Source organism: Psittacula echo (assembly GCF_963264785.1).
Source record: "Psittacula echo genome assembly, chromosome: 5".
NCBI lineage: Eukaryota > Metazoa > Chordata > Aves > Psittaciformes > Psittacidae > Psittacula > Psittacula echo.
Genome location: NC_137739.1, coordinates 28,845,204 through 28,864,460, shown reverse-complemented (window position 1 = coordinate 28,864,460; position 19,257 = coordinate 28,845,204). Strand labels below are relative to the sequence as shown.

The 19,257-nt window shown below is 42.1% G+C and overlaps 1 protein-coding gene across 16 annotated transcripts in view; it reads right to left on the bottom strand.

The window, feature by feature from the left end:
* The window catches only part of PPP6R3 (protein phosphatase 6 regulatory subunit 3), a 58,394-nt gene extending 45,434 nt beyond the window's left edge, over nt 1-12,960 (bottom strand). For 4 of the 16 annotated variants that reach the window (XM_080619246.1, XM_080619233.1, XM_080619245.1 and 1 more), the window contains exons 1-2: nt 12,495-12,640; nt 273-441 (exon numbers count right to left, since the gene is read on the bottom strand). The gene's annotated coding sequence lies outside the window, so the exon portion shown is untranslated. Of the gene's footprint in view, nt 1-135; nt 153-272; nt 442-11,003; nt 11,703-12,494; nt 12,647-12,676 lie in introns of those variants that run through there. The other 12 variants (XR_013956996.1, XM_080619236.1, XM_080619238.1 and 9 more) reach the window with 10 other exon arrangements.
* Between the last annotated feature and the right edge of the window lie 6,297 nt (nt 12,961-19,257).

Sequence of the window (19,257 nt, the reverse complement as noted above, 5' to 3'; positions counted from 1 at the left end):
GTGGATTAAAGACAAAGTTAGAAACAGTCAGCTAGAAAGCAATCCAACAAAAGCTGCAAGGAAAGGGAAGGAATGGGCACAAAGTCTAAACTGCAGAAGGAAGAGCAGCTTAGAAGGTTGTAAATGTGAACCTACAGAAATCAGGTACGTAAGCCTTTAGTGGACATCAGGAAGAAGAAAAACTTGAAAGCACTCAGGAACCACTTAAAATGCAAGGCTTTACAGATGCAGAAGCTAAATCTACTGCTGTAGGTGAAGTGTAAGTTTCTTACCTGTAAAACACAAAATTTTTTTTTAAAGTTAAAAACCAGTGATTTGTATTCTTTCAGGCTCCTTGCCCATTACAGGGGATTCTGGCAACAGCAAAAAATTTTTCAATCTACAGTATTAGCAGATTAGCAGGACTGAATTAGCAGTGAATTAGATGGAGTAGATTTCTTCCTACAACAAAAAAAGAAATATTATAATTTGATACTGTTTAATACTTATTTTTAAACCAACTTGAATTAAACATTCCCCTTTATTTTTGGGAGACAAACAAAGAAACTTCATTGCCTCATTGAAATAAAACTGCCTTTAAAATCTGTGCTTCACTGTGGAACCTAACACAAATCCAGACTTTTTTTAATAAACAATTAGCAATTGCATATGAAGTAACATATTCAGAGCTAGAATAGACATTATTACTAGTTTTTTTCAGCAGTCTTTTATTTCCTTATAACTATTCTTCTTATATTAAGACCCAATCTACCCAAAAATGCACAGAAAAAACCAAACATCCAAACATTAAGAATGCCAGTTATTTTGGTGTAAGTCTGTATAAACAATTCAGCCAGCTTCAATTTGAAAGCAGCCTGACTTGGAAAGAAACAATACAGCCCACATACGAACTTATAACAGAACCGCATTCAGTCATGAAGCCAACTTGTGGTTTTTAGAGTTTAATTCTTCCAGCGTAAAGCAAAGTACCATTAAAGAGCTTAATTAGATACCCATAACTGGTTTCAGAGTGCCTGTGCTTTGGTCAAAACCAAAAAGGCAAGAAAAAGCATCTGATGCTTTTGTCTGATGTAGCTGTTTCTGGCAGCTGGAAGATGAATTTGTAACACAAAAATTCATCTTGCTTTTCCACCAGTTACATAGGACTTTTTGATTTTGTTCTTCAATGTAGGTTTTAAGCAAGACAAGATGTTTATTTCTTTCGAGAAAAAAAAGGACTAGCAACTAAGGTGGCTAGCAAAGATTTTAGCACATTCATTAATTCATGTCCATGTCTACCTAGCACTTGGCCAAAAAGCTCTGCTATCAGAGTTTGTCATGAATGTATCTCCAGCTAAAAAAGAAATAAAATATTAGAAAAAAAAATACAACCAAACCACCACCACCAAAAACCACAAAAAAAAAAAAAAAAAAAGAAGAAAGCACCACAACAAAACACAAAAACAAACAAACAAAACAAAACCAAAAAATAAACTACACCAACCCATATACCTTAAAAAAGCATTTCAAGTATCCTGCCAAAAAGAAGAATTATTCTTTTTCTGACTTGAAATACCAGGTTATGAGCTCCAACAGTTCTGGAATCAAACCCAACACACACATATTTGCATTTTTTTCACAAAACCACAAGGACTCCAAACCTTTGTACACAAACACTAAACACAACATTTTAATGCTATTTTAGTAACCAGGAACCTAAAGGCAATGTAATATTCATTATAAGATCATATAAGATGATGCTTCTCATCTGCAGATCTCTAGGTCTGTATGTCTGGTAGACTTGCCAATCCCTTGTGCGTCAAGTGCCTAACTAGAGAAGAAAAAGTAAGGGAGTTTACTGGACTTAAGTTTGCTTTACTCAAGTCTCCTTGGTTATCACTTCTGCATTTCAAATGCACACCTATGTTCAAAAGTAGAGCTCCAAGAAGGGTAGTGTCCAGGAAGCTAGGGATCAGTTCAGGAAAGCTAAAGCTCAGTTAGAACTGAGTCTGGCCACAGATGTCAAGGATAATAGCAAGGTCTTCTATAGGAATGTTGCTGCCAAAGAAAGACTAGGGATAATGTGGGCCCTCTCTAGAAGGAAATAGGAGACCTGGCTATCTTGGATTTGGAGAAGACTGAGGTTCTCAGTGAATTCTTTGCCTCAGCCTTCATGGGCAAGTGCTCTGACCACGCTGCTCAAGTCACAAAAGATGTATGCAGGCACTGGGCGAATAAAGCCCCTAAGCCCACTGTAGGAGAAGATCAGGTCTGAGATCATTTAAGGATTGCCCAGAGGTTCTGAGGGAACTATCAGTGAAGTTACTAAGCCACTGTCCATCATATTTGAGAAGTCATGGTAGTCAGGCAAAAGTTCCTGATGACTAGAAAAAGGGAAATATATCCCCACAGACCAGTTGGTCTCACCTCTGCCAGGCAAAATTATGAAGCAGATTCTCCTGGAAGCCATGCTAAGTCACATGAAAAGCAATAAGGCAACTGGCAACAGACAACATGGCTTCACTAAGGGCAAATCCTGTCAGACCAATTTGGTGGCCTTGTATGATGGGACTCCAGAACTGATGGACAGAGGCAGAGCAACTGACTTAGTCTACTTGGACTTTTCACAAGTCCCACACAAGACAGTGTCCCACACAACAGCCTTGTCTCTAAACTGGAGAGGCATGGATCTGATGGATGGACTACCTGCTGGATAAAGTGGCTGGATGGCCACACCAGAGAGTTGTGGACAACTACTCAATGTCCGTCTCCAGACCAATAACAAGTGGTGTCCCTCAGGGGTTGGTGTTGGGACCGATCCTATTCAACATCTTTGTCGGTGACATGGAAAGCAGGATTGTGTGCACCCTAAGCAAGTTTGCCAATGACAACCGTTTGGTGCAGTTGACATGCTGGAGGGAAGGAATGCCATCCAGAGGGACCTTGACATGCTTGAGGGCAAATGCAAACCTCATGATGTTCAGCAAAGCAAAGTGCAAGGTCCTGCCCCTAGGTCAGGGAAATACCAGGCACAGCCACAAGTCGAGCAGAGAAGTGATTCAGAGCAGCCCTGCAGTGAAGGACTTGGGGGTGTTGGTCAATGAGAAACTGAACATGAGCCAGCTTCAGTGTGTACTCACAGCCCCGAAAGCCAATCATATACTGGGCTGCATCAAAAGGAATGTGACCAGCAGGTCGAAGGAGTGATCCTATCCCTCTACTCTGCTCTAGTGAGATCCCACCTGGAGTACTGTGTGCAATTCTCAACATAAGAAGGGTATGGAGCTGCTGGAGTTAAGTCCAGTGGAGTGCCACAAGGATAAGGGGGCTGGAGCACCTCCTGTATGAAAACAGGCTGAGAAAGTTGGGGCTGTTCAGCCTAGAAAAGAGAAGCTGTGTGGAGATCTCACAGAAGCCTTCCAGTATCTGAAGGGGGCCTACAAGGATGCTGACAGGGACTCTTCATCAAGGACTGTAGTGATAGGACAAGGGGTAACAGGTTCAAACTTGAACAGGGGATATTCAGGTTAGATATAAGGATAGATACAGGGACACTGGAAAAGGATGTCCTTGTTGTGAATGCTGGCAGCATTCAAGGCCAGGCTGGACAGGGCCCCTGAGTGACCTAATGGGAGGCTGTCCCTGCCCATGGCTGGAGGTTGAAATTAGATGATCTTGAAGTCCTTTCCAACCCAAACCATTCTATTATTCTACATAGAATGTCAGGTAGTAGATGCTAAATAGGTGGATTACCTGATCAAGACAGAGACAACTGAATTGAGACTCAGTATCTTCCAGAAGCATTCTACCACCATTTCTGTCATATAAAGTGGTAGAAAGCCCCCTGCCTCATGTTATTTAAACAATGAGCACTTAGTGAAACTACAGATAGTGGCATGACTAGCTTTCCTTTTCTGAGAGAATCAGCTTACAAAACTAAGTAAAAACTGCTTTGAATAAGAAGATTGCACCAAGTCTGACCTACAGAAGTTAAATGATTTATAATAATTTTTATCTGGGTATATGCAAAAATAAATTCTAGAAGAGAAATTAGAGACCATCAAAACAACAAAAGTTCACTGACACACAAGAGTTGGAAATGGCTATCAAGATTATCTTTCTTCCTCCTTTCCCCATACCCCAGGACAATTCATACTTTGAGCAAATCACTCTGGCAATCGAAGTTTTGCCATGCTGTGCATTTATAAACGATACATATTGCAACTACACCACATTTTCAAACACAGATGTCTCTGGTACCTCCACTGAACAGAAGTATGACTTTCCCACAGAAATCTTCTACTTTGATGGACATTACTAGAAAAACCAAGACTGCCTAGCAGGAAATCTTTTTCTAACTGCAACATGCACCCTACTTATTAAGAAAAAGTCAAAAAATCATATGGAAATACCAGATCCACTTATTCTGTTTTCTCTGCAATCTTAAAAAAAAAAAAAAAAAAAGAAAGAAAAAAAAAGAAGTATCTTTTTAAGCTCTAGTTCAGTGCTTCTCTCTAGAGTATCAGAAGAGTAAACATGTTACACAGTGTCTTTCAAAACTTTACCATAGCTGCAAGTGGTAAATACAGGGCAAGTCTACCTCAAAGATTTAGTAGCATTTCTTAAGAAACCTGTTTTCAAAGGGAGATTACTTTCATACTCTAAAACTTTCCACTGAAGTGATCATCACCTGTGCAATATTTTAAGTGATCAACATGTACATGCAAAGAGAGTTTAAAAAAAGCCATTCAAGCAACATGTCATAATTTCGGGGTACAATCTTTTGGAATGACCCTTATTTGAACTGGCTATGTTTCCTCCCATTTTCTTCATGCCTTTTCAAGACAGGGCTACAGCAATTCACAAAAATACTTCTGGCACCCATTCCTTCCTACAAGTCCCTTCTTTAGCTCCCAACACATCTGTCAACAGCTTTCTCCCACTGCAAGAAGAGGTCTCAACTTTCATCAAGAAGTGCTACTTCATTAACTAGAAATTACCAAAATAATGTTATAATTAATCCAAATGCAAAACAAAGTTACTGAAAGTTACATTCCTATGTTATAGGTATTGAAAACTACTGTGCTGCATGCCTAAAGCAAGTAATTTAAAATGCTAGCTCAAAACTTAAAATGGTGAAGTATTTATTACACCATTACACAATTGGGCCCTAAAAAAGCAATACCCTGCTGGCCAAAAACTTGTAAGTCAATTTACTTAAGACCTGAACTTAAGTCTTCTATCCTTTTAAGTAATATTCAGAGTTCCATGCAGATTTTGTCAACTAAATCTTATTACCATTCCATAAAGTGAAATCACTAGGGCAGCAAGCAGCACAGAAATGAAGTTAGTCTGAAACATTTGGAAGTCTAGACACAAAACTTTACAGGTGGTTTAGCCACAACAAAAAAAAGGCAGTTTCAACTCTCTCCCTCTCCAACACTTTTTTTCAACTGCCAGTTTGCTTTCAGGGTTATTTTGGGATGGATTCACTGGCTGTTGCTTGCAGTTAATACTAATAATAATAATAACAAGAAGAACACCACCACTGCTTTTCATTTTTCCTCTACAGAAACCCACTCTGCAGTAAAACACATTTACCATTTTCACTTGCATTCTGCTGCTTTGTAGTTCCACTATATAGCATCATAGTCACCAATTCACATTTCCAGAGAAGACCTTAATCTTCACAATTTCAAATTAAAAAAGTTATAGACATGGAGATAATCTATAATCCCTCCCTCTCATACAGATCAGTACTGTAGCTGAATGTTACTGTTGACTCTATTACAACTTCAACATGGTAGGGAATCGGAGGGCTGGAGCACCTCTGCTGTGAAGAAGGCTGGGCTTGCTCAGCCTGGAGAACAGAAGACTCTGGGGAGACTTTAGAACAGCTTCTGGTACATAAAGGGGCCAACAACAATTCCAATCTGGACAACTGAATTCCTTATTCCTTAACTGGAGAGCAAGGGATTAATTTATATTTATAAATTCCATTTCTGAAGCAGAGCATCCAAGCAGCATGGACTCAGCTGTGTTAAGGTTCATTTGAGTTTTTTGGTTTTTTGTTTGTTTGTTGGTGTTTTCTTGGGGGTGTGTATGGATTTTTGTTTTGCTGGGTTTTTTTCTTGTTTGGGGGTGTGCTTTTTGTTTGTTTGTGGGTTTTGGGTTTGGTTTTTTTTTGGTTGGTTTTGGTTGGTTTTTTTTTTTAGCTTTCAAAATAAATAAGTAATACTGAAGCACAGCAGGAGAGCGATGCTGTAACAGGTAACAAAGCCACAGGAAAAAAAAAAAATAACCAATATGCTCATCTATGACTGAGATTATACTAATAAGACAACTGCACCTGGCACAACTACTGAGAAATAAAAGCAATAAAACATTTATAATGGGTCGAGAAAGAGCAAAGTTGCAAGTTCAGTCCTCAATCACACACTACTGGTTTCACAGCATAATGTGTAAGCTTTTGGATTATAAATGACTCCAGAAGAGAGCCTCAGCCTGAAAAAACAATGATGCTACAGAAGTAGAGAAAGAGCTTTCATAATCTGATGGCAGAATAGATCCCTTTTAAATGAGGGAAGACATCCCATAACACCACTGGTAAAGCAACAGGAAGGACTCAGTAATTTCACAGAAGGAATTGTGAAGTTTTACAAGTATCTAGCAGTTAATTAAAATTAAGCACTGAAGCTACTATGAACTCATAGCCACAACAGCAATTATCTTTTCTTGCAATCTACAGAGCTCAACAAGTTATGCAGTGGTCTCACACCAACTTTTATCAACTGCTGCATTTTTACCTGTGTTGCCTTTAAATCTTCCTTCATTTCCCTTCTTTAAAGCAGTTGTTAAAACAAAACCAGCACACTAATCACTACAGTAAAGGCAAGTAGCATAAGAAGATTCATTTAGTTCTTTATGTTGACCATTAAAAAATGTAGACCTTTCATTAATGTTATCTTTACCACCTCATCAGCCAAATTTCAGCTAAACAAACTCAATGTTCAGCATACATGTTTCTGCCATTAAATGTGGCTTGAAGCTGTAACAATGAGCCCATCGCAAGTACACACACAGAAGGATCCTTTGATGGAATGCTTGCTTGTCACTTTCCTTCTTTTTTTCAAGATGTTTGGTGACAGCAGCTAATTTTCTCAAACAAATGTCATCTACTACTAGTTTTCTAGAAGTTAGCTTCCAAAGATACTTGGGTATTTGGCAAGTTTGCCAAGGCAGTAACAGAAGAAATAATGTGAATTACTGCAGTTCGAACCAGTCCTAAAGGTTCCAGCTAATCTCTTTTATATTAGAGACTGGTCAAAGAAGTACATGATAAGCAAGAACAGAATATGAAGACAGTCCTATGTCTGTTCTAAAGGCAATGTTACAGTGTATTTCACAAAAGAAGAGTTTTTTTTCCACCAGGGTTTTTTTTCACCAAGGCCTTACCTATGACTTTTACCCTATTGTAACTTAGTAAAAAACACCAAACAACTCACAAGACAGAGTTTCCACCATAGTTACACAAAATAAAAGCTAATAGCATTGTATTTTTACAGTTTCTATGTAAGAAACACTAACTATATAGACATTCTGGTACAAAGATGCAGAAATCCACCCTCTGGAGCAGTGGCTGATACTCCAGGTATTGAAATAATACCAATTTGTAGCAAACCTAGCCGTTTTTCTGTCTATTACTCCTTTGTTTTCTGCTCCAACTCAACCCCTCAAACCAGTTATGATACATGATTAAAAAAACCAATGGAGTCACATCCATACTAGCACTGCCCACTACTTGGGCTTTCATTAACTTGCTTTTTGATTTATCAATTATGGCACGACTACAGTGGGAAAAAAAGTGCATCACCTATGCAGGTACTAGGGTCTTACACTCTGTTCTTCTAGAGGTGACTAACGTACATTTACAGGAAGCATCCTTCTCTCTACTACTAGTTTGGGAAACAAGGAGCTTCACTCCAAAAAAACATCTAGAAATTCAAATCAGGACAATAGAATTTTACTTTATATACTTGGATCCAGTTAGAAATCCTGCCTATGGTCATTGAAGGTAGGGACTTGTGGCACTGCACAGCAGGGATAAAAAAAGGCCTAGGATTCATTTCATACATACTAAAAATGAGAATGCTTTTAGTATTGGAAATGCTATATTCTAGAACATATTTAATAAACCTAGGAACAAGTCACTAGTTTGTACTAAAAAACCCTAGGAGTTTCCATCCTCAATCCCAACCACGTTTTGCTACCAAACTGGAAGTCACATGGCCCTTTCACAAGCCTCACCCAGGACCTGCTTTGTCATCATTAAACAACTTTTTCATGTTTAGAAATATATTTCAGCACAACTGACAAGCACTGGCCTACGGTCTTTCAGTGCTCATTTTCCAGAAGACTCTGTGAACACAGGATGGAGACCACTAAGCCATGTACTCCATCTCCTTGCAGATGCGCAACCTAGACTGCATCACCAGATTCAAAATTAAACAGAAATGTTCTCAAAACTTTGGCCAAAGAAACTAACCCTTTAATCTCACTATGGGGGCATTTCTGCTTGTGTGTACATATATGGTTTTTTAATGCAGCTCTGCCTCCCTTCATGCCTTCAACCAAACTCTCACTACCAATTTCACAGGTTCTCTCCTTAGCCGTTTTGCCTAACAACGTATACCACCACTTCAGTACAGTGTATTACAGCTTCACAGTTCCATATGGTTGTATGCTGAGGTCCTCTTAGTACTTTTTTTCCCCACTGCTGGCATGCAACACATTGTATAGATAGGTCACTGAGCATTTTAAGTTCTTAAGTCCCATGGAAGAGGAAAAGATACTCCCATTTAACAGGATTAGCGGTTGACTACAGAGAGTAATGAGAGAACAGTCAAAGGATCAGTCAGGAACTTTTGCTCCCACTCCAAACCACATACACCACTGCAAACATGTTTCTTGACACTTTATGGAAGTTACTAAGTAAACACAGGTCGTGAAGACTCTTGCATTTTACAGTAACAGATATTTTTCCCAAATATTATGTGAAGAACTATTCCATAAACAAGCAAGCTGTTAATAGTTTATAGATCTTTCTGATCCTACCAATTCAGTCTATCCTATTTCCTAAGAAATGTCCCAAACTAGCTATAGAGCTGCATATAATATCCAAGATTAGAAAAACATTTTATTTTAGCTGCTTAGTAGCATATGGTTTCTAAAACAGATACTGGCACCCTGACACACCACAATTACACATGCTGTGCAAAGTTTTCAACATTATGTTTGTACTCTCTACATATTTTTTGATTGATCTTTCAGGCTTGCCTCCCACCCCAAAGTATCAGGATCAAACTTGATCACTAAGTAGTTTTCCAAGTTCTTTACTCTCTTCCTCCAACTTGACAAAGGAAGATGAGACAAGCAAGATATTATTCTTATTTATCCCTACATGTTTTATTACTGTGGAAAGTTTTTCCACAATGACTCCCCATCTTGCTCTTAGGATAATCCAGTCAGACATCTGGTCTTCTAGAATTTGGATGTGGTGTCTACTTTGGAATAACACACTATTCCTAAACCTGACATATGAAATAACATAAGAGTACCCAGCAATCTTAAGAGTCACAAATAAAGGTGCTACTATAAGAACCAAATCTAGACAGCAGAAAACATGCTTAAAACATGCTACATTACTACAGAAACAGATCATCATGCTCATACCAGTCCCTCAACTGTGCAAGCAGAAAAGGCATGGTTTTCATCATAACTTCCAAAGGCCACCAATAAACCCAATTATATGTGAGAAGTGAATACACAAGCCTCCTATCTACAAGGATGTTGTGTAGTATGCTAGAACACTGAAGCTAGAAAGCATCTTATTTCAATATACTGATACTAAGTAATCCTAAACTGCAGAGTTAAGTAAACACTTCAATGCTTTTTAAACACATGGATGAAAGAGGACACCAATGGAGAGAAAGGAGAGTATACCAGACAGTCCTTCAATGCATTTCTCCCTTCCACTGTTTCAATCCCATGCTATTTTTTTTTTGAGCCAGCTTCTTAGTATTGCACAGTACATGCATTTCAAGCTTAAGCTGCAAAGCTGTTGAGCCATAACAATAGACTTCAGTCTCTAACAGCCTGTTAATCTGTTAATACTAAAACTACATACATATTTTTCTGCTTTAATACTGCTAAATCCAAGTTCCATTAATTTGAATTACACTCGTAGAATATCATCTGATTCTCTGATTGGTATACAGGTTATAGCATCACCTCTGTAAGTGCAACAGAGAAGGGTTCTGAAGGAAACAGTCATATCTGCTCACTTCAGTATATCCACAGCAGTACAGTGAACAGTTTGCAGGGAGTGTTGTGAAGAAACATGCAAACTACTCAGTATCTTTAGTTTCATAGGGAATAAAAATGGCTAGTTGATTTATGTTTAAAAGAATCTAAAGATATTACAGTCACAGCAATTTACATATAAATCTAACTTGCTTACAAAGAAACTATAATGCACTACCCTGCTTAAAGACATTCCTGTTAGGCTGTTTTTCCTGAATTTCTAAACTACAACTTTCAGTTTAACTCTGTGTTTGCCTGAAGTTCATTGTAAACAAACCTTTTCAGCAGTTTTTCCAGCCAAAATAAAGTCTAAAAGTTGTAGAAGATAAATTTCTTTAGTACCTCATAAAGTGCAGAATTCAATACCACATATGTATTCTGCTTTCACTCAGAAAGCATCACATACGCTCAAGCAACATCACAGGTAGAGAAAACAAATCACTTAAGTGAATTTAAACAAGCACTACAATTACAAACTGGTAAGAAATAAACATACAGACTAGATACTACATTTGCATGAAGTCTCGATAACAAGTTATATATAAAAAATAATTCTGTATAGTTCTTTTATATATGTACAATAAAGACTATTGCAAGCTACAGGGAGTCCATGCCTCACTACTGAAACCATAAATAAGTAATACATAATCACAGACTCTTACCAGAATGTATGCTGTACTGAAAATACACATTGCACTTCAAATAACTGCAGTAATCTATTTGGAACGCTGAAACAGGGACACTTCTCATCTTTCATCATTCCAAACGGGGAAAAAAAAAAAAAAACAGAAAAAGAAAGGCACACGTACTTGTGCAGTTCACAGGTTACTTTACTACCTGGAAATCTTAAGCCAGCTTAATAGTCATCAATTAAAATAAAACCAAACCCACACCATACACACCCCGTGCCATTACAGGACATTTAGAACCCTTTCCCTGAAGATTTTAAACTTAAGAACTATCACTAGCAGTAACTTCATCTTTCATTTCTAAGTTGTCAACATCTCACAGAGAATATTTTCTAAAGCTATCCACCCACTCACAAGTTTCCTGTACTCCTCCAGTCAGAACAATTTCTTTAAAATAGCAACACACCTATAACAAGTATCCTACTGATCTAACTTACCCTCACAGACGTGATCTTTAGCCTCAGTTGTACTTGTCAAAGAAGCCTATAACATTTTATTCCCGTTTACACTTCAAAAAGTTCTTAGCGACTAAAGCAAAACAAAACCTGAAGAACTTTCAGAACCCAAACACCGCTATGTTCTTAAAAACTTCTAACTGAAAAAATCTGTCTGGTTAATAAATAAATGAAACATCACAAACTCCCCCAAAAAAAACTCCCTCACGTCCCCGACAACAAAAAAGCAGCTACGTACTCAGAGAAATACTGAGGCACTGGTTTTGGTTTTAAAGAAGGAAAGCAAATGCAAAATTTCCTATCAGTAACGCTTATCTGGTTTATTACGGGAGAGATAACAGTAAAGCCAGAATAAAGTTCTCTAAGTTAAAGAAACAGCCCAAGTGACTGCCGGGCGACAGAGTTCTGCAGCCAGCCTCCTCCACCACTTAGACGACACCATTCACCGCGCTCGGATCTCCTCTGCTCTACCGGGGAACAATGCGCCACCCGCCAGAACCAACCGCGCCATGACCCGCTCCCGCGCTGCCCGAGGCCGCCAAGGCTCCGCGCCCAAAAGCTGCCGTGGAAGGGCCGCGGCGTCCCCGCCTCCCGCGGCTACCGGCCGGCTCCCCAGCCGGGTCGAAACCACAAGGATGCCGGGAAGAAGCTTCGGGGCAGCTGCCGGAGGACCTAACGTCACGGTCGCGGGAAGAAAGAGGCAGAGCTCCCTCCAGCGCGGGCTAGGCCTTCCCCACCGCGCCCAGGCCCGCAGCAGCCGCGCCGCGACCCGCCGCGCCTGGCCCAGGCACTGGGTGCTTAGTGGGCGTGAGCGAGGCGGCGCCGCACGCGGCAGGCCCCGGTAGTTCTGCCAGCCCGGACCCAGCGGCTCCTGAGAACCGTCCGCAGCTCTCTGCGCGGAGCGGAGCAGGCACCAGGCCCGCGCCGCCGCCTAAAAGTCACCACCGGAGCGCTGGTCCGCCCGAAGCTGCGGCAGGGAGAGCTCACCCACCGCCAATCCCACCCGTACCTCGGCAAGCACGTCCCCCCGCCACAGGCCCCAGGCTGCCTCCGGTCAGGCCAAAAAACCACCACTTGCCACCATCACCGACGCTCCAAGATGGCGGACATATCAGCTCCTGGGAGCCCTCCTCTCCGTCCGCCCCGCCTGCCAATCATACCGCCCCAGCTCCACCCCCCTCCTCAACTCACGTCTTTCTACTGGGCAGTGTGCGGAGCTCGGCCTCTCACTGGCAGTCTGGTAGATGTCAGTCACTCAGCTGCGCGGCTGCAACTGGGTACGAGGGGCGACGGCGGCGGGCTCTCGGCTTCATATTGGCCAATCATCGCATGGGGCGGGAGCGTCTGGCTACCCACCTTCCTGACTTAGCAACAAGGTGACGTCGCCTGACGGGCGTTCCCCTCACCCAATAGAAAGAGCAGGTTCCTGTTAAGAATAAACCCTCTCCGCCCAATCACGACAGGCGGGGCTCAGGCCCGGCACCAGCGGGAAGTGCGGGCCCTCGCCCGCCCGCCCGCTTGTGGCTATGACGTCTCCGTAGCCTCGCCCCCCCGCCTAGCCATTGGCCAGCGGGCAGAGCCCCGCCCCTCAGGGCGCGGCGCGGGCGCCAAGCTGCCTGACAACAAGCGGGTGAGGTGGGGAGGGGGGTTCCGGTGAGGGGAATTGGGTCAGGCGGCAGAGCCTGCGGGGTGAGTGCGGCAGAGGCGGGGGTCGCGGTCCTTGGTCTCCCGGTGGACTTCTGCCTGAGAGCCTGCAGTGTGTTTTAACGGCAGCGCACCAGGATACACGTGTGTGAAAGCCAGAGGACGTGCAGGCGCCCGGGCCCCGGCCGCCTTACCTGCCTGCCGCCGGCGGTGCTGCTGGCTAAGGCAGCAGCTTTGCAACACCTCTGGCAAGGGCTTCTAGTTGGAAGCTTGGGCGGCAGGTAGCTGGGCAGGTGGCCTTGTGTGTCCCTCAGCTGGCCAAAAAACACTCATCGTGTGATTCACTCCATGTGTCTTGGAGGGACGAGTGCACTCTGGCCACGGTCTTCCCTCACAAACCTTTCCGAAGTGCTGACAGGATGAGGGGAACGGCTTTAAACTGACAAAGGGGAGATTTAGATTGGTTACCAGGAATAAATTCTTCCCTGTGAGGGTGGTGAGGCCCTGGCACAGGGTGCCCAGAGCAGCTGTGGCTGCCCCATCCTTGGCCGTGTTCAAGGCCAGGTTGGATGGGGCTTGGAGCAACCTGGTCTAGTGGAAGGTGTCCCTGCCCGTGGCAGGAGGTTGGAACTGGATGAGCTTTAAGGTCCCTTCCAACCCAAACCATTCTGTGATGCTATGAACTATCTCTTATCTAAAGCGGCAGTGACCCCTCTGGCTGCTGCTCTTTCACCCCTCAGCACAGATCTCTAGATTTCAAACTGACAGGATGAGATCCCAATCCCTGGAGAAGACTACCTCACTGATCAACAGTTCTTCACCTGTGGGCAGCACAAGTAACCACTGTGTCTGGTTGCATTTTGTCTGGTTTTGGTGGGGTTTTCTCGTCCAACCTGCCCTTGAACACTTCCAATGGTAAGGTAGTTCTTGCAGGCACCTTACATCGGACAGATGAAAACTGAAGAGTAGCACAGATAGCTCTGTTTATTTCATATACCAAAGTAAGGGGAAGACAATACATTTCTTTGACTTCATTGTGAATCAGCAATTTAGGATGAAGCAAGTCTCCTTTGAATAATGTATCTTCACATCTTTCACATGCTCATCTGACATACAAAGTTAAGCTCAGTACAACTGTACTTACATCCTATTGTAAATCAATGTCCAACTCAGCAGATCTGCTCCCATTAAAACAAAATTATTAATATTACAAAGAGACATAAATATTGAGGGTGCTGCTGCAGAAAGCAGTTTCTTTTTCAGGAGACAAACAGTGAGTCAAACTAGAAATAGGCTCAAATTTTGAGCTACAAGACCTGTCTATAGAGACAGGTCTTAATGGGAGCCTGTCTCTGCATGAAACATCTTCAAGTTGTTTTGTGGACAAAGGGAAGATGTAACTGGTAAAGCTGTGTGCTTAACTTTCTGTGTGTACTCTCTTTTTCACAGTAAGGACTGATTTTTACCTGCAAATCAGAGACAGTCCGCATCTTCCAGTTCACACTGGTATTGTGTTGAGGAAAACTTTAAAGCAAGACATAGGCTGCTCGGTTTTTATCACTTTAAATACAGAAAGACAGGTTAAGATGCCTACTTCTAAAGAGTAAGGTAGCCATTAGATTTACAACAGCTGCAAAATGGCTAACATGTCCTGGTCTTTGTGCTGTGTCCAGGCACTCACACAGCAGAAACTTGCCAGCTACTCAGGTGCTTGGTTTTGTAATGCCTGTTGCATAAAAGGCTGGACAGAGTGCCAGCTTGCTTTTTGTTCCTACATCTTTCCCACCAGATGACCAAGCTTTGGCTCCTGTGCTGTCTGTAGGCATTCCTGGTTCTCCCAGAGATGGACTCACAGCACACTTTACCCTACTTGTTCACGTTACCCACCAGTGTAGGATGACACATCCTTATTTCACAAAACATCTGTGAACAGAAGACATCCCCAAACCATGGGCCCACTGGGTTGCTTCCCTTAGGAGGAGAATGTTGGCTGCCAGCTCAGACACATGATCATCTTATTCTGCCTGAATAAGTTAGTAGAGCTGCAGCAATTATGCATGCGTGTGATTTTCATGTGTCGGAAACACATGGTAAAAACGCAGCAGTGTGAAATGTATTGATCCACAGAGTTACACAGTTAGGTCTCTGAGTGTGAAGCTTTTTTTTTGTTTTCTTTTTCACTCTAGCAGATTTATTTAGTAAAATATACTGAAAATGTTTATCCTCAAAACAACCAGCATGAAATGGGACATTGTTTCTTTTTTCACTATTTCAGCTGGTGCTCAGTCCAGAAAGCTCTCTAGACTGCATTTGTTCCACATTTATTTTAGCTGTCTTCTTTTTCTTTCACTGGGTCTGATTTTTGTTTTGTTTCATCTGTGTCATGCCCCTTGCATGTTCTAGCAGTGAGTACCTGCATTGACTACAACAAATGGAGATTTCACAATATAAAGTGTATAGAGGCAATTCTGGTGTATTGTCAGTTGTCAATGACAGTCTATAGGAGAGATATTGTACTGGAAACTGAGAGCAGGGTGTTAATAGGAAAGAATGGTGAATGAGTTCAAATAATGAATAAATGAGAGTACAAAGTTAAATGTCATTCTCAGGACAAGCAACTAGGTTTTTAAAGGGGCAGGATGATGTTTGTACTGGCACATTCCTGGTTTCCAAGGGCTTTATAACCACCATCTCAATTCTGAAAAGGTTTGGGGACAGAGTTCCTGTCAACATATTTGTAAATCTTGATTTTGTATAATTCTTTTTTAAAACTACAACTGTCTAGCTGACACTACCATTGCCATAGCAGTTGGTAATGCTAGGGTGCTACTACCTCAAGGCAAAAATACTTCATGTCTACAAGGAGGATCTCAAAGCACTGCTGAGAAGTTGAATATGAAGAGGCTACATGGCTTACCCAATGTCACACAGTAAGCTGAACCAGAGGCAAAATTCTGAAATCACAGTCCTGTATCCCTGGGACTTGTGTGTGCAAATTTGAAGACCTCCACACCATTCCTGTACCTGTGATTACAGGCAAATCAGATAAAAAAAAAAAAAAACCAAACAAAAACCTAGCATGCTTTGTGTGGCTGTAGCATTGAATCACTGGCAGAGAAACTGAGAACTTACAGGCATGGTCTGTGACCTGAAACTTGAGAATGTTTTACTAAATGGGTTATTTGATTGCAAATGTCAGTATCTTAACATTGTGATGGCTGCTGCCTGTTGCACTTCCAGAGACAGCCACTTCTGATGGGTTCCTCTAATAATTCAAGTCAGCCACTTCCTCAAGATAAAGTGGTATGCAAATAAAAAAAACTATGAGCTTGCTCAGTCACCACCAACCCATCAACCAATGCTGAGCATGTTTGCTCACTGCACACCATTAACCCTCACCCATAGCTGCTACTATCTCCTACTATCTCCTGAAGCTGGTTGGACCCAAGTACAGAGGTGCCAAACACTACAGGGAGCTTTTGCTGGGGGCTCTGTGACTCAGCAGCTCTGCCACACCTTGGAGAACAAGCTTATCTTCCCAAGCAGTGGCATAGGCTGCCAAGCCAACTCATCCTGTGGCTTTGCAATTGCTAGATAATGGCACCAGAGGAGGGGAAGCAGGACTGTACCCCTTCAGCAGCATTGCACCGCCAGTTGCTGCATAGCCATAATAAAAGACCGTGAGCATGTGGTCTCCTGTGCCACCTATGCCAGGATGACCCTGGTCCTGTCCCTATCAATGTGTTGTCTTCCCTTTGGTCATTCAGGACAGGGGGGTACCCTGTGAAGTGTTACTGGTTTCCAGTTGGCAGAGCTTGCAGGCTTGAGTTTCCCCACAGGAGCAGGCAGTGGGAGCACCTACATACAGGTCTGGAGCTGAACTTCCCCACTGGTGACATCTGGCCATTTGATCAGCTCAGACATGAAACCATAATCTAAACCGGTTTTAATCTGATTGTAGTTAATTATTCTGGGCACTGACAAGTTCCACTTATGGAACAGACCTAGAAAGAGTGGAACAATTGGGTGCCTTGCACCAAAAGGTCCCCAGCTGTGTTAACACTAGATGAATACTTGTAGAGTAAGGTCAGCTGAGACACAAACACATCTGATTTAACCATAGCCCTTACAAAATCGTTTATCACCCTCATAGCTCAGGAGAGAGTAAAGCCCTTTAAAGAATTTTAATTACTTAATGTTTAGCCCAACATCTTGTTAAAATTGTGAAAACTAAGTAGCTTTAAGAAGAGGAAAGGAGCATTTCTGAACAATGATTTCATAGTTATGCTCCTGAGGGTGAACGTGGATGTTTGGCTGTACCAAACTCACAAGTTAATCCATTTAGTTGAAACAAAATGTTCAAAATTCAGTTTTCTAATCTCATTCCCAGCACTGATCCTATTAGCATTTCTGAGACAAATCTGTTGGGGAATAGGATGGGACCTCCATACCATCCCTGTGGGCCTGCTGGAGAGAGCATAGGCATAGAGGGAAGCTTTGGCATCAACCCATTTGATTTTAACCTGAGCCTTGAGTGTTTTAGCCATCCCGTTTCCCTCACTATGGGAGGGATGATATCAATGCTATAATTAAAGCAATTACATTGCCATTGATAAGTGCCTGCAAGTATCAGTATGTCTAATCCACCTGTAGAAAATCCTCAGTGGACCAGAGACTGTGATGTCTTTTATCTGGTAAGTTTAAGGGCTGCTCAGTATGCTAGCAACAGTGAATTGGACTGTAGTAAAGAGCTGTGAGGGATCCTCTGTCAGGTTTGACGCTGTCCTGTTGCCACAGGTGTAGTATATGGTCTTTTTAAATGGTTTGAGCTCTCTGAGGTATCTTGTTTTTGCATGCTGGTTGTGTGCACATACATATGTGTGGTCTTTCTTGCATGTATTGCACAACTAGGAAACTTAGCTCAGTACCTCTTATGATCTCTTCCCATCCATTTTCTAAAGGAACAGAGGAAGCAGGGATGTAGTGGGTACAGCATGGTCAAAACCTGTGCAGCACAAGGCAGCATGACATAGTTTGTTGGAGACTCCTTGTACTTCATTGCATGGTAAAATGGATGCAGAAATAGAAGTCCTAGCATTGCTTCCTGTGCTACCACCGACCCCATGTATATATGTCAGGGTGGTTTCACTTGAACAATGACCTGTGGGGATTTTTGTCCAGATAAAAGGACTGGATGTTTACAGTTTATCTCCCATCCAAATGTAATAGTGTTAATTAGAAATCGTGGGGAGCAGGGGAAGACCCTGTTACATCAATTATTAACGTAAGAACCAAATTATGCTAACAATAAAACAGATTGTGCTGTAAGCAGAATAAAGAATTAAGTATAGTTTCCAATAAACCTCTGAGGTTAAAACCTAAGTCTAGGGATAAAGGTGAGCAGACCTGAATTAAATATCCATTAAACATTCAGCAGAAAACATACACTTGCAGCACCCAGAGTAGGCTCAGGTAGTTGGCTTCGATGACTGGGCTACAGCAGCACTCATCTTACTCTGGTCCTGCTGGCCTGACAGGAGGTTGGCAGCACATTCCCATATCAGGAGAGCTTGTAATCTGGTGGTTATAGGTACACTGCAGAGGTGCAGGTTGAAATTCCCATGGGCAAAGAAGGAAATGGGAACTTGGTATCGTGCAGCCTCGTTAGGTGGACTAAGACCTAGACTTTTGTATGTAAGGAGCACCCATCACCTCTTTCTTCTCCCTGTGGCTGTGCTTCAAAAGAAATCATTGCCAAGGACTATAAATTGTGAAGAGTCCAGTACCCTGGAAGCATGCCTAGGACCTGGGATGCTGACCAAACTGAGCTCTTGGGGACCCAGACTAGGCAATACAGAGTTTCTTCATCATGATTCAGATGCAAGTTGCTTGACCCTCTCAGAGCCCTCACAGGGTTTTTTGATACCTCAAAGCTTGTACAGCAGCTGAGCAGGAGGATTGCAGGATTGTAATTTTAGACTGGAGTGTCTTAATCTCAATTCAAGCAGTTAAATGCTTTGGATATAGATACTAATATCACAGAGGAGAAAAAAGGGAAGAAAGCTGCTAAAGAAATAATTGAATGCAGATTCGGGGAGTGCTCATTTTTCTTTTGCTCCTTTAGACGT